Below are 12,757 nucleotides of genomic sequence, written 5' to 3'. Positions count from 1 at the left end.
ATCCACACATTTATCATCCTGGCACCAGCAGTCCAGGGGCTGTGGAATCCTGCTCCTGGATGATTCCTCCTCGGTGCCTTGCGGCGGAGAGCACTTACAGCACTGAAGCGTAGCACGCCGATCGCTCGTCCCCTCCCCTGCTGGGGATGCTATATTCGGAGTCAGCCGCACGGGCTATTAACGAAAAGTAAATGCATCATCCAAAGATACAGGTTGCCGCAACATGGAAGCCCCCACGACCATTACTGATACGACAAAGAGAGAGAGAAAGAGAAAGAGAGAGAGAGAGAGAGACATCGCGATCGGCGCCCGGAGTCGCGGTCACAATCGCACGAAACGTTTTAAATTGTAGTAAGAACAACATTTTACAATTATCGAATGTTTTTAATTGAAAGCCATATTCGCTGGCTCTTCGGTTTGGGTTCAGGCGGCAAAAGGCGCCCGAAGGCGTGTATGTCGCGATCGACGGCGATCCCGGACCCGGGCCACTATTCCGCTCGCGAGTGCGCGAGGCTTCAGAAGATGCAGAACTCGCTCCGTGCGCCCGCCCGCCTAATGGAGCAACTTCTTATGCTCTTATGCTTAAAAGCCAGAAGGCAAACGTCGTGTATTGGGGGCCGTTCTGCTGCCTCGCTAGGCCACGGGACGCATTCACTGCTCTAGCGATCATTACGGGACCATGCGTCGCAAGGTCCCCCTTTCCACCTTCTTCCCTCCCCCCGGGGGGCTTATTATGTTATCATTCGGAACAAGTGTAATTGCGCCGGTTTGCATTTGCACTGGAGCACTGTTGTCGAACGAGTTGTCGAGAAGGCGCCGGCCACCGGGAGAACCAAAACCGACGGGAGCGGGAACCACAACCACCACCACCACCAGCAGTCGGTCCAGTGAAAGAGAAGAAAAGGTAATTACTTCATTAGAATGGTCAAACAATGAGCGATCGCGTGATCGTCCGGACCGACGCTGGGCTGCGCTGATGGGTAATTGAATGAAATGTCTGTTGTTTTAAGTTAATTTCGTCGCCATTGCCGGCTCGTTGGCCGCCAAACGGTTGTAGGTTCGCATTCTTGGCCGCAGCGGCGCGCAGAGCTGAGAACGGGAATTCACCGTCATTTTACAATGTTTGCTCGAGATCGTGGTGCTGACCTGACGCACCATTCCGTTTTGCACCCAATTGACGGCTTTGGTTCGTGAAATTGCTCCAGAGTGGCAAAATTATCCACTTTTTAACCACATTCCGTTGTACCAGTTGTTGCACGGTTGTCCCATGGGGGAAAATCCTCGATCGCGGCTTCGTTTGTTCGTTTCTGTTTGCTTTCCTTCTCTTGCTGGTGTTGTTATTGGAATTTATGATCAAAACACAATGGCCTGCGCGTATTTACAACTAACGCCTTTACGTTCAAGGACTGTTCCATTTGTTCGGCGCTGACCAAGGTGATCGCGAGCCTCGATTCGAAATAACAAATTCCATATGAGTGAGCGCCATCAATAATACCGTCTGGGGATTGGTCTGGGGTCTCGAGAGAAAAGGGAGGTAAGTGTCAAATCTAATAAAGTTCATTTGCACCAAACACGCCAGCTCGTCAGACGCAGTCGCTTGGGCACGCGAGAGGGCTTCGATTTCGAGCAACGCACCCAACCGCTGGGGATGATGTCACCGCGGTGCCACATGCGCACGAAAGGTGGCCGTTAATGTATAATCTGGTTGAATTATAAATTAAACAGAAGTCAGACACTCGCAGTCTTATGTAAATTTTTTGGTGCACCCCTCGCTCCAACTCCCTTTAGACCCTCTTCTCTCCCTCTCGAAGCGATTGTTGTCTTGAAGGCCACCTCCTTGCGTGGCCACAAAATGCACAAAATCTCGAGCCCTCGAGATCGAGCGGAGGAAGGAAAAATGGCGAAAAAGGAATAAATCTGCTGGGCCTGCTGCTTTTTTTTGTGTACGTGCTGCGGCTGTCTTACCGTGTTCTGACTCATGCACTCATGGCAACATTGGACGAGGCAGGCATTGGACGCGAGCTAACGATCCAGTCGGCCAAGCTACGCATCGTTGAGTTGCCGTGTCGCCGTCCTGCGTTGTTTGCCAGTGCAAGGAAATGGACACCCTGATGCAGCCTTGCGCTTTGCCCGCGAGTTCCGTTTGGCATGCGATGCAACGGACTATGGTACGCGGTTCTTCGACCGTCTTGAGGCTGTCAGAATGCGGGAAATTTTGCTGCCGGACCACCAGTTACACCCCACGAGCGGAGTGGTTCAAAGGTACATTGTTGCCGACTGTCCGTCCAGCGGTCCGGCACATTAATGCGATCAGTTGGCGTTCGTGCGTAGGCGGACGGATGATTACGATACGGCTTACGGATGCGTCTATTGCTAGATATCAAATCCGTTCCCTAGCCGTCTCCTCTTCTCTCTCTCTCTCTTTCTCGGCTGTCAAGCGCGTCAAGCGTAATTCGCTTGGAACTAGCAATCGCTACGAGGCATTGTTGATGCCCGGTGTCTTGTGCGCAGGGACTTTTATGAACTCATACCTGTTGTCCGATGAAGTCATAATTGGCTGTGAGCAATTGGGAACCTTTAAACCAACGTGGTGGTACGCGTACACTTCTCCGGCGACTCATCAATCATCTTTCCCGTGCGACTGCTTCACCTTCTGCCATCATTTTACCTTGATTTAGTAAGGGTTTTTTTTTTCGAACGTAAAGCCATGAATCGTTCAATTGGTTTGATTGAGCTGAAGCAGCCTTTTAATCCGAAATATGAAATGGAACACAAGATACGAGGATCATGGAGTATGCGAAGAGCTGGCTGTGCCGTAAATACGCGCTGTGAGTCATCTGGTCACCGTAATTCTGGGCCCCGAAATCTGGTCTCCATAAATTCCCAATTCCGAAGGTGTTTCTAGCATCGTTATTACAAGCGCGAAGACAATACCACTCAGCACGGGCAGATGATCTCACGACTCGCGCCTAATTCCCCATGTTTGACGCTGGCACATTTGCACAACATTTCAAATTAGCATCTCCTACGCTCGGCTAGAGTTAGAATGGTACCCAGACGGTGCAGTCATTGACATTGGAAAGAATGATACTCGCTTCACCTACCCGATGAGGTGAGGCAGCCCAATATATGATGATCAATTCATCTCAATTAATCAAATCTACCTTGAGTGGGTACGTCGCGCTAAATTTGGGCATGTTCCTTACGTGTTGGTGTTATGCTGGGTCTCAGGTGTGCAGGGTCAGTAGACACTTTGTCAGTTTTATTTATTGGAAGATCATTATTGGGGTGAGCTTGTTACGAATTTATCGATTTGAGATTTTAGAAAGTAGAAAGAAACCTTGGTTGAGATTTTAGAAGGGAGCAAACACTATCGCCGCAGTGTTAAAAGCTCTTCTCGTTCGTTTTCAATGCCTGTGGAAGTATATACTCGACATATCTAATCAAACATCATGTTCAACACGTCGCCACTCACGTATTCATCGTGATGTGCAAACTAAACAAACATTTTTACAATGCCAGCTGAGTAATCTTAGTGATAAACGATGTCCATGAGCGCAAAACACTGCATTTTCTATCGTTAAACATGCACTTACAACCATAATTCAATGATCTTAATGACCTACCAGCGCTTGCGCTATCGGCTTCCTGCAGTGTATTACGGAATACGTTAGTAATCTGAGTCCTAATCGTGACGGTGCTGCTGTTATGAGGTCATGAAGCTTTATCAAACATCCATCTACTGATGATTCGATCGTAACTGTATTTAATCAACTCCAGCATGTTAAGTTTAATGAGAATTAGAAGAAAAAATCACGAAACATAAAGGTTTGATTCGAGTATCCTATTATCCCGTTCCTAGTGTTGCGATCTGTGTTGTGTCTTAGAAGGTTCTTCGCACGTGCAGCCTTAGTTGATGACGAATAATTTATTTTATCTACCTCTATACAACCAATGGTCATCATTCCTTTGAGGTAAAAAGGAAAGAACTTTTTCCTCCATTCAAATGACCTCGTAACAGCGTAACATCCTAGCGCTGGAATCGGGTGGTAACCGTTTGGTTAATTTGTCAAACCGTCACAACACCTTCACTTTACCAGCGTTATCTCTCGCGAGAGATCCAATTAATCCACGATGCAAGGCGGTCATATGGTATAGTGTGGTTGGGCATATTTATGCCGCTCATTAATGCACATTACTTAGGGCTTTGGCGTTGGTGATGGTCGACGCGCGAAAAACGTGCCAAAGTGCCGTACACAGGAGCACGGCAGACCGCCGACTGTTGGTCTATCATCATCCGTCAAACTCAGGGGAAGAGGAAACCTTCCGTACGTCGTCGACGGAGTCATTTGCCGGGGAGGTCCAGCTATCGGAGCGATTAAAAACGAAAAACAAATGAGCCGCTGTCTCAACGGTGACAACGCGCACCACAGGGTAGGGCGTAAGGGCCAGTAGACGACGACCATCTATTGCCGAGACACTTGGAATGCACTTGCTGGCGATGGCGAGATGGCTGTTTCTCGTTTCAAATTTGCTTGATTTGTTACTCGCCGTTACGAACAATAATGTTTAGTGAGGCGGAAGGTGTCAGCTGTGTTAACGCACCACACAAATTAGCCAATCGACAACCGCGTGTTCCGATGGTGGGGTAAGCGCATATCCGGTTGAGTTCTGCTGCTGTGCTGTTTGTGCGCTACGCTACAATGTAAACACACCTTTGGTGGACCTTGGAGGTGTAGCAGTAGTAGCATTGCCGAGTGCTGCCGGTACCCCCGTTTAGCGTGCTTGCCTAGCAACCTTTGCACCGTGTGTTTATGCCATGTTTGTGCCGCGGGTCTGGAATAGAAATTGTAGGTCGCGGTCGTAGTATGCGCCTTGTACGCGCCCGGTCCACGTAATATCTTGAAAGTGTTACATGGTAGTCGAATGTGAATGCCTGGTTGGAAATTGAATTTAAAACGTTTGTTCCCCGAGAAAGAAAAGCAACTGTTTACACCTCACCTCGGGTTGGACCTCGGCCCGCTAGAGGAGCTAGCAAAAGGGTCTAAACGCTTTTTTTTGTGCTTGCCACCAACCGTCCATCCCACCGACCAATTGCGCAATTATTCAGAATGGCAACGACCGCAGATCCCTGGACCGTTAGTCGTTGGCCGTCTCGAGCTTCCCTTCCGCCATTGCTGGATAAAGATTTTTTCCAACTTTCCCCCGTCGCTGCACACTTTCTCCGCCACCGCAAACACCCGCCATTCGACTCGAATTCTTCTTGTGCGGACGCACGCGGACATAATAGCTGAAGCTGTGGCGCCCCTTTTTCTGCTGTGCTCTGGCCGACCTGGCATGCTCACGGCTTATGCACGTCCCTTGTGTTGGCTTTGTGGTGGCTCCACATCCAACCTCGATGCTGGCGGAACGTGCGCAAACAATCATGCTAAGATGATGATTGCAAAGATTAAACAATCATCATAATCGCGGACGATTCGACAGCATCGGCGTTCTCAGGGCGTACGCCCCGCCACGTTGTCGCCTCGGTGCTAGGACCGGATGCTGCTACCACCTCGCGCCCATCTCCAGAGGTCATTCTTTCTACTCCCACGAATGGTGACTCCTGGTGCTACTGCTACACAATTGGTACAATTGATTCTGGTAGATCGATGCACTGCGGAAGCCTCGACGGTTCCTGGTTACTGCGATTTGTGAAATACACACAATTTCACAATCCACTGCAATGTAACCTCGTTTTTCGTGCCACACACTGCACGACGTGGGCTGGAGGCATTGTCCAGCGAGGGTTAGAGTTGCTTTCGAATGGCCAAAATCGGCAACTTGTAGCGATTAAGCGCCACTAGAGTGTACCCTTTGAGTTACGCCGGTGAGCGTTAATAAAATTTGGAAAGTTTTGAATTTTTGGTAGCACTAGTTTAATCTCTGAAAGCCTTATGACATTAACGATGAGACATTAACTGGCTTCAGAGATGGGATGTTGAGCACTACCACGATGACGCTGGAGACAAACGCAATCGGTGCTAATAATAGTTCACACAGCGCACCGGCATGACGTAATGTAGTCAATCATAGTGATGTGGCGCCGGATAGAATCGCTCAATCGCGACCCCTTAACAAGCATCGGACAGGTCAAAACTGTCATACTGAGCCCCCTCTCTCTATTGCCTTGCCTCAAGCGATTGGAGATTCTAGTATTACGTAAGAGGAGACGGCACGGTCGACGCTTCAATGCCACGCTTCCGATAGCTTCAGGTGTTTATTTCTTCCATTTTCTTAGAGGCTCTCCTTCCTGTTGGTGGTTGGTCAGTGAGTGGCCAAGAACAGCAGCGACGCAAATAGCACTCAAACGCAGCGGGAATTGAACTATCACCTCACGCGGTTTCGTCGGCCTTGTCCGAAAGCAATTGTTCGACCCATGACCGAATGCATCGTTTTGGTTGTTTGCCACAATCTCAACCATGCTTATTAACCCTTACTTTAACCCATCTCTGTACACATTCAGCAGATGTGCTGATGATTATTTTATTTGCTTGAGAACAATTCAACGGAAGAATATTTAAAAAAACGGTCGCGCCATGAGAGAGCAGTTCGATTGGTTTAAAAATGTGCTTCCAGATGTTGAAAGTTCTAAATGACTTCTGATAAACCATCATAATTACTTCTCAAAAGGATCTCCAATTGTTCCTTAACATCAGTTGTTACGATACCTATCTTTCCATGACACTTGGCCCACAAAAATCGTCAATCATCCGATGCGATTAATCAGCGAAGATGTGCCATCGCCGCATGGTGTCAGCGTCAGCAGCGTTCGGTTGCAATCGATTATCGGGTTACATTCGAACCGATAGCTCGGCACCAGCGAGCATGGTCCAACCGAATCGTGTGCGTTCCAGGAAGCGTCATCATCCGCCGTTTGCTGTTTTCGTGCGCTCATCCTCACGATCATTGCCAGCAGGTACAAGCAATTGTTATTGCTGCTGCTGCTGCTGCTGCTGCTGACAGGCTGACACATGGTAAAGATCACTATCGCATCCGCATCATACGGTCGGTCGCACACTCTTCCATATCGTATCACATCACCGCAACGCCGCTGGTCGCACACCGCGATCGCGCGCGCAAAAAAAGCGGGCTAAATCAGCGGCCCAAGAATGTCCATCCACATCACGCGCTGTGACCACGCCGGAACCGCAAGGAACCGGAGGTGCCTGCGATGCTGATGATGGTGATGATGATCTCATCCTAATGGTTTTTCAGGGAGCTCACAACGTGTGATGCGGTACCGGACAATTGCTCACGCGGGGCCGATCGCGATGCGCTGAGTATAATGAAGCACAAAAAGACCAATCCTGTATTGCCCCATTCCTCGCCGCCAGGAAGGAAGAGATGCGGTGTTCGAGGAAGGTGGAATCGATGAGCGGTTTTGGGATAAATTTAGCGCGCACGGCTCATCATCAAATTGCACTCTGCACTCTGGAGGAAGGAAGAGGCGCTCCGGGGCGGGGGGAGGGGGCAGTGCGCTAGCCGCGCGATTAGATTGTTGTGAGTGTGGAGTGTGATCTTCCGATTCGGACCGTTCGAATCCACCTCGCATCAATATTTGCACCCTGATGTGCATATTCGCGCAGGAACGCAAATGATGCGCATAAGGCGTGCGGTTGCGATCTAAGACGATGATGGCGGTAGCTTATGGCCTTCACACACACACACACACGCGCACATGAGAGCGCGCATCTTCAGCAGCAGCGTTTCGGAGGAAGATGCCAATTGGTGGTTGCTAAATGACGCATTTAGAAACTGAAGAAAGACATTAGCAGCGATGCAGCGAGAGAGAGGAAAGGATCTGTGCAGTTATGTTGCCGACGCTACTTCTACTGCTGGTGCTATCATCGCACAGTTATCAACCATTTCGTACCTTGCGCATAATCGCACGCGAGGAATTTGCTGGCAAAAAGAAAGGAAGGAAGATAAAGCGGAAGCTGAAGGAAGCCAAGAGGCTGGCATGAAAGAATGGAAGGGGAATGGGAAATTTCTTCTCACGCCAACGGCTCACTCCAATCCAATCGAACATCGGGCATCGGCGTACCCTCCACTCCATCCACGGCTGATTCATAGAAGCGATTTGAGGGTGGTCATAATTTACCAAGCACATAACCAAGAATGGCCGGCGTTGATTAGCGCGGGCGCGTGAGAGGATAGTGCTTGAAGCTGCAGAGCGATGCGATGGTCGTTGATGTTCGATGCGTTGCCCCCTCTGCTCATCGGCAACCATATCTAATGGCTGACCTTGAGAACCTCAAGACTGAATGGAATCCGCACACAAAATTCCCTCCCCGTGGCCGGGGAACAGACAGGAAGCATCTCACCGAAGGCACACATACACGGAGCACACACACACGCGCAGGGGCTGGATGGTTGGATCGTAATAAAGCGGAAAAGCGGAGAGTTTCCACTCGATCGACGTCGACGATCGTTGGATCGTTTGTTAGAATTACGTCATCCAGCGCACAGCTGTGCGTGTGTGTTTTTGTTTGTGTGTCTGTGTCTGTGTGTGGACCTCTTCTTTATTACTAATAATCAGCAATTAATCGGATTGAACGCTGATAACTTTGCAGAAACCTTCAGAAGAACGTTCAGCTACAACGTGTTGCGTCCAAGCGACGAACCTTCAACTTCCTTCATCGACACGTCCGCGTCCGCGTCGTCGTCTTCAGTTTGGTCACCGCAATCAACGTTGACCGTGTACTGCGCGGGTACATGACGCACCTCACCTCACCGAGACCACCACATGAGCTCGCGATTTGCCGCGATGAGCTTCCCAGGGCACCATCGATCGATTGGTGCCACCACTTTTTGTCGTTTAGCATACCATGCCTCTTGGCCGCACGCTCGCACATAAACGGAATCGATTCGAGGTGAAATTGGTGGTGAATGCGTAATTTACCGTAAAATTGTTTCTGGACCGTGAGCCGTGAGCGTCTACTTGAATGCGGTCCGAGCCCGGGGCTTCGTATCTTCTAGGGCTTGGCCTACAACTTTATAATCGTCCCGGGGTTTTCGTGGTTTGCCAGAGATCCGAGGTGACGGCGGTGTGTCATCGGGTTAGTAATGGGTTCCCTTCCCGCTGCTGTTGCTGCTGCTGCTGACCACAGACATCAATGCTATGAAGGGAAATTGGCAGGCATTTGGTAGCGGTTCGAACTCGCACCGCACCGAGTTCGAAAGTAGGTTGACATCGTATTTTAAGCCGAGCCTCCCGTTGAAGATGGAAGCTAACAGGAGTTTGTGATCACATTTGCTATTCGGAGGTAAAGTGGTCCGAGGTCTATGGAGCAAAGCCCGAAAGAAGTAGCATTTTTTGGGATGTAATTTTGCAATCCATTTGGGCATTTTGGTAAGGAAAGGATAGTGACCTAACGGTTAATATCGTTTGTTTGTTTTGCAAAAAGAGTAATGACGGAAAGAACTCAAGACGATTGATGAAAATAGAATTATTGGACTACATAATTTGTATTCAAGGTTGTATTCCGTGTAGAGCTAGAGTTTCTCAAATCCAAGGATTGTAAAGTTCTGTACATGGCAGAGTAAAGTATCATTCTGGGAAGGGCTAATCGACAAATAGATAATGTAAAGCAAAAACGGCTGAAAGTAACGGATGAATGAACAAACAATTAACTGTTAATAAATAACTGTTGATTTCTGAGTTCTTCATATCTGAATAAAACATACGCATTTTTTTTATGAATTTGTAATTGTATCTACTCAGCTTATTATTTGTTTAATCCTTTTGACATCCAAATAATCAAATGTGCGGTAACTTCTCACATTTCACACACATTCTTCGGCAAAGGTGTCAACATACTTTTCAAGGCCATCATGCAGCCCTATTCTAGTTAACTAAGAAATGTTGTATTTTTTTGCCAATACGGATAATGAAAATACACATTCAATTATTGATTAATGAGCAGTAATAAAAACGTTATAGAAATGAACTATTTTGAGCGAAATTTAGCATGCAAACAAATAAAAACAAGCTTCTAGCAAATTACTTTATACAGTCTATGGTAAAAAGAATAAAACAACGATCCAACAATTAGCACAACACCCAGTGCTTTCCTGTTTCATTACATTATGGAAAAGGAAGCTCCTTTTTGGATTCACAACATAATTTTCATGTTCGGATTTCATCATCAGACGTATGCTTTTATGTGATGTGAGGTTTGATGTCGAAGCCACTACCAAACAAAGTTGTTTGTTGTTGTTGCCCCATTCCAGTGGTGTGATCGCGTACGATCGATCGACCGACGACTGTCGATCAGTATGCAATACGGGTAGGCGCGCACCTTGCTCCATGCCGATACATGACCGTGCGCGAGAGGGGAAGGTCCGGTCAATGTTGTCCAGCACAAAAAACCAACCAGCCTAACCGCCTGAATCGCGATGATTTATGTCTCACTCGCGCAGACTTATAATTGAATTATTTTCCATTTAACACGTACACCACCACCAGCAGCAGCAGCAGCAGCAGTGTGCACCGAGAGCGAGTATGTTGAACTGAAGCCATTGGGATTGGGTTCTGCGATCTGCGATTGTTTTTTCTTCTGCTGACTCCCATAGCAGGAAGGAGTCAACAACTCGCCATCGATGCCATCGATTGCCCTAAGATGAATTTCGCTCACCAAAGAACAACATAATAGTGATCATAATAATGATGCATACTCGGTGTCGGCGGCAATGGCGGTGGCCTGGGACCATCCCGGAACAGATAAGGCAACACAGACGCAGGGGACAGTTGAACAAAAAACAAAAAAGGTGGATGGAAAATCAACAACAGAACAGAAACACACAAAGAACCTGGTGGTCTGGTGTGGAATGGTGAATCTTCGAAACGAACTCGTCGTCTCGTCGAAGAAGATTCTTCATTCGAAGGGAGGGCCCGTGCTGGTAACAATGCGGTCTCCGCGGATGATACACGACCGTTCAGGGGTGGGAAGAGGGTAAGCGAAAAAGCAAAAGTGTTCGATGGGTATCATCATATCGCGCGCCCGGCCACATTGAGCTGGTTGGTTGGTTGCTGGTTTACGATCGCGATGCGCACCTCGTGGCAGGAAGTCACGGAGCCGCTCCAAAGGTCCTCTTGTACCGCTTGTACGTGTGTGTATACGTGGCCTGTGTGACTGGCGGCGGAACACAAGGCGAACCATCCTCCTCGTCCTCATCTTCATCATCATCATCATCATCATCACCACCACCATCTTCCTGTGGTTTGGTTGTTCGTTTCCTGTCGTTCGTTCCCTTCGTCGTCGTCGTCGTCGTCGTCGTCGCACTTCACCTGTTACTGCCTGGCTGGTGTGGGTCGGACAGGATCGGAAGGACCGAACCCATGCGCATGGCGTGATAGTGTTGCGAGGAGTTTTGTGCAACCCCCCGGGGCGTGCGTGTGTGCGTGTCTGGAAGCCTTCTTTTTGGATGCTTTTCGTCGGTCACTTGTAATAGCACCCCGCCCATAGCCCGGCCAACACCGAGCTGCATCTGCAACTCCTCGGTGCAGGAACGAACGCAGAAGGCGATGACGAAAAATATGAAATTCGTATCCGACCGAGCGAAGATGAAGACGACGAAGGCGACGACGATGATTGCGAGACGATGGCGGATGGTCTGTTTGTTGGGATTGTTGTTTCGCCCTTTTTCGCCCCGATGCGGGTCAATGTTTGCTAACAAAACAACATACAAACCGTCCGAGTCGTAGTCGAGGTTACTCTGCCGCACTGTTGCGCGGTTTGCTTGTCGCTTTCGCTTGCTCATCGATACCCCGATGCAAGGTGCTGAAGGAATGTGTGGCTAGCGGCTACAACAGGAACTGATCTTCATCCACCAGCAACGCAACGAACGCTGTCGGTCTACCTGCCGCACGTTGTCTACCCTTTTGGCACCTCTTTTCAACCCCGGGGATCAATCGGATAAATCGGGCACCGAAAGCATGAGCACCACGGCTCCGAGCGTGGTCAATCCCGAGCCACCTTTCCGGTTCAGTTACGGTTCGGAACCTCTAAACCCTTTGCACAACAGACCGCGCGCCCCTTCGATGCATGCTGACAAATAACGCAATTGACCCTTTCCGGTCGTCGCTAGGTCGGTATACCCGGCACCGTTCAGCCGATATCGCGGTTCGTCGCTTCATGTCCTGTTGATGTCTTTCCCAATGACGTTGGTGCGCGATGTTTTCTCGATACGAACGCGCGTGGAGAGCGATCGAGGGAAAAAACATCGAATTCCGACGAAAGTACTCTCGGGTGGTTCGTGTTTTGATCGTTTCTGAGTGACCGGACGATGCGGGGGTTTTATGCTGCGCGAGTATGCGTCAACCGATGCGAATTTCCATCCATCCAGGGGCGAGATGAAGCACTAGCATCTCTGTATATTCTTAAGAGTTATTGTAAAGCACATTTTTCCCCACAGTTTGCAAATTATTGCATACATTTTAATGAAAAAAGGATATCGAAATAAGCACACATAATCAATGTTTGTGTTATGTGTTAGCCCTTTAAATTGTTGGTTTAAAGTTAACTACCTGTGGGAGTAGTGGAATTAGGAATTAATGTACATTTAGCTATTCCGGTTCCGAATCTGTAAAAAGTGGTCACAATGGTTTAATGTTATATCTGAAAGATGATGACAAAGCATAGGCAAAGTAAAAAATCCCAAAAAGAAAATAGTCTATTGTTGAACCACATATTTTTCTCAGGAAAGAGAGTAT

Source organism: Anopheles darlingi, chromosome 2 (genome assembly GCF_943734745.1).
Source record: "Anopheles darlingi chromosome 2, idAnoDarlMG_H_01, whole genome shotgun sequence".
Classification (NCBI taxonomy): Eukaryota; Metazoa; Arthropoda; class Insecta; order Diptera; family Culicidae; genus Anopheles; species Anopheles darlingi.
This window is presented reverse-complemented; position numbering follows the sequence as displayed.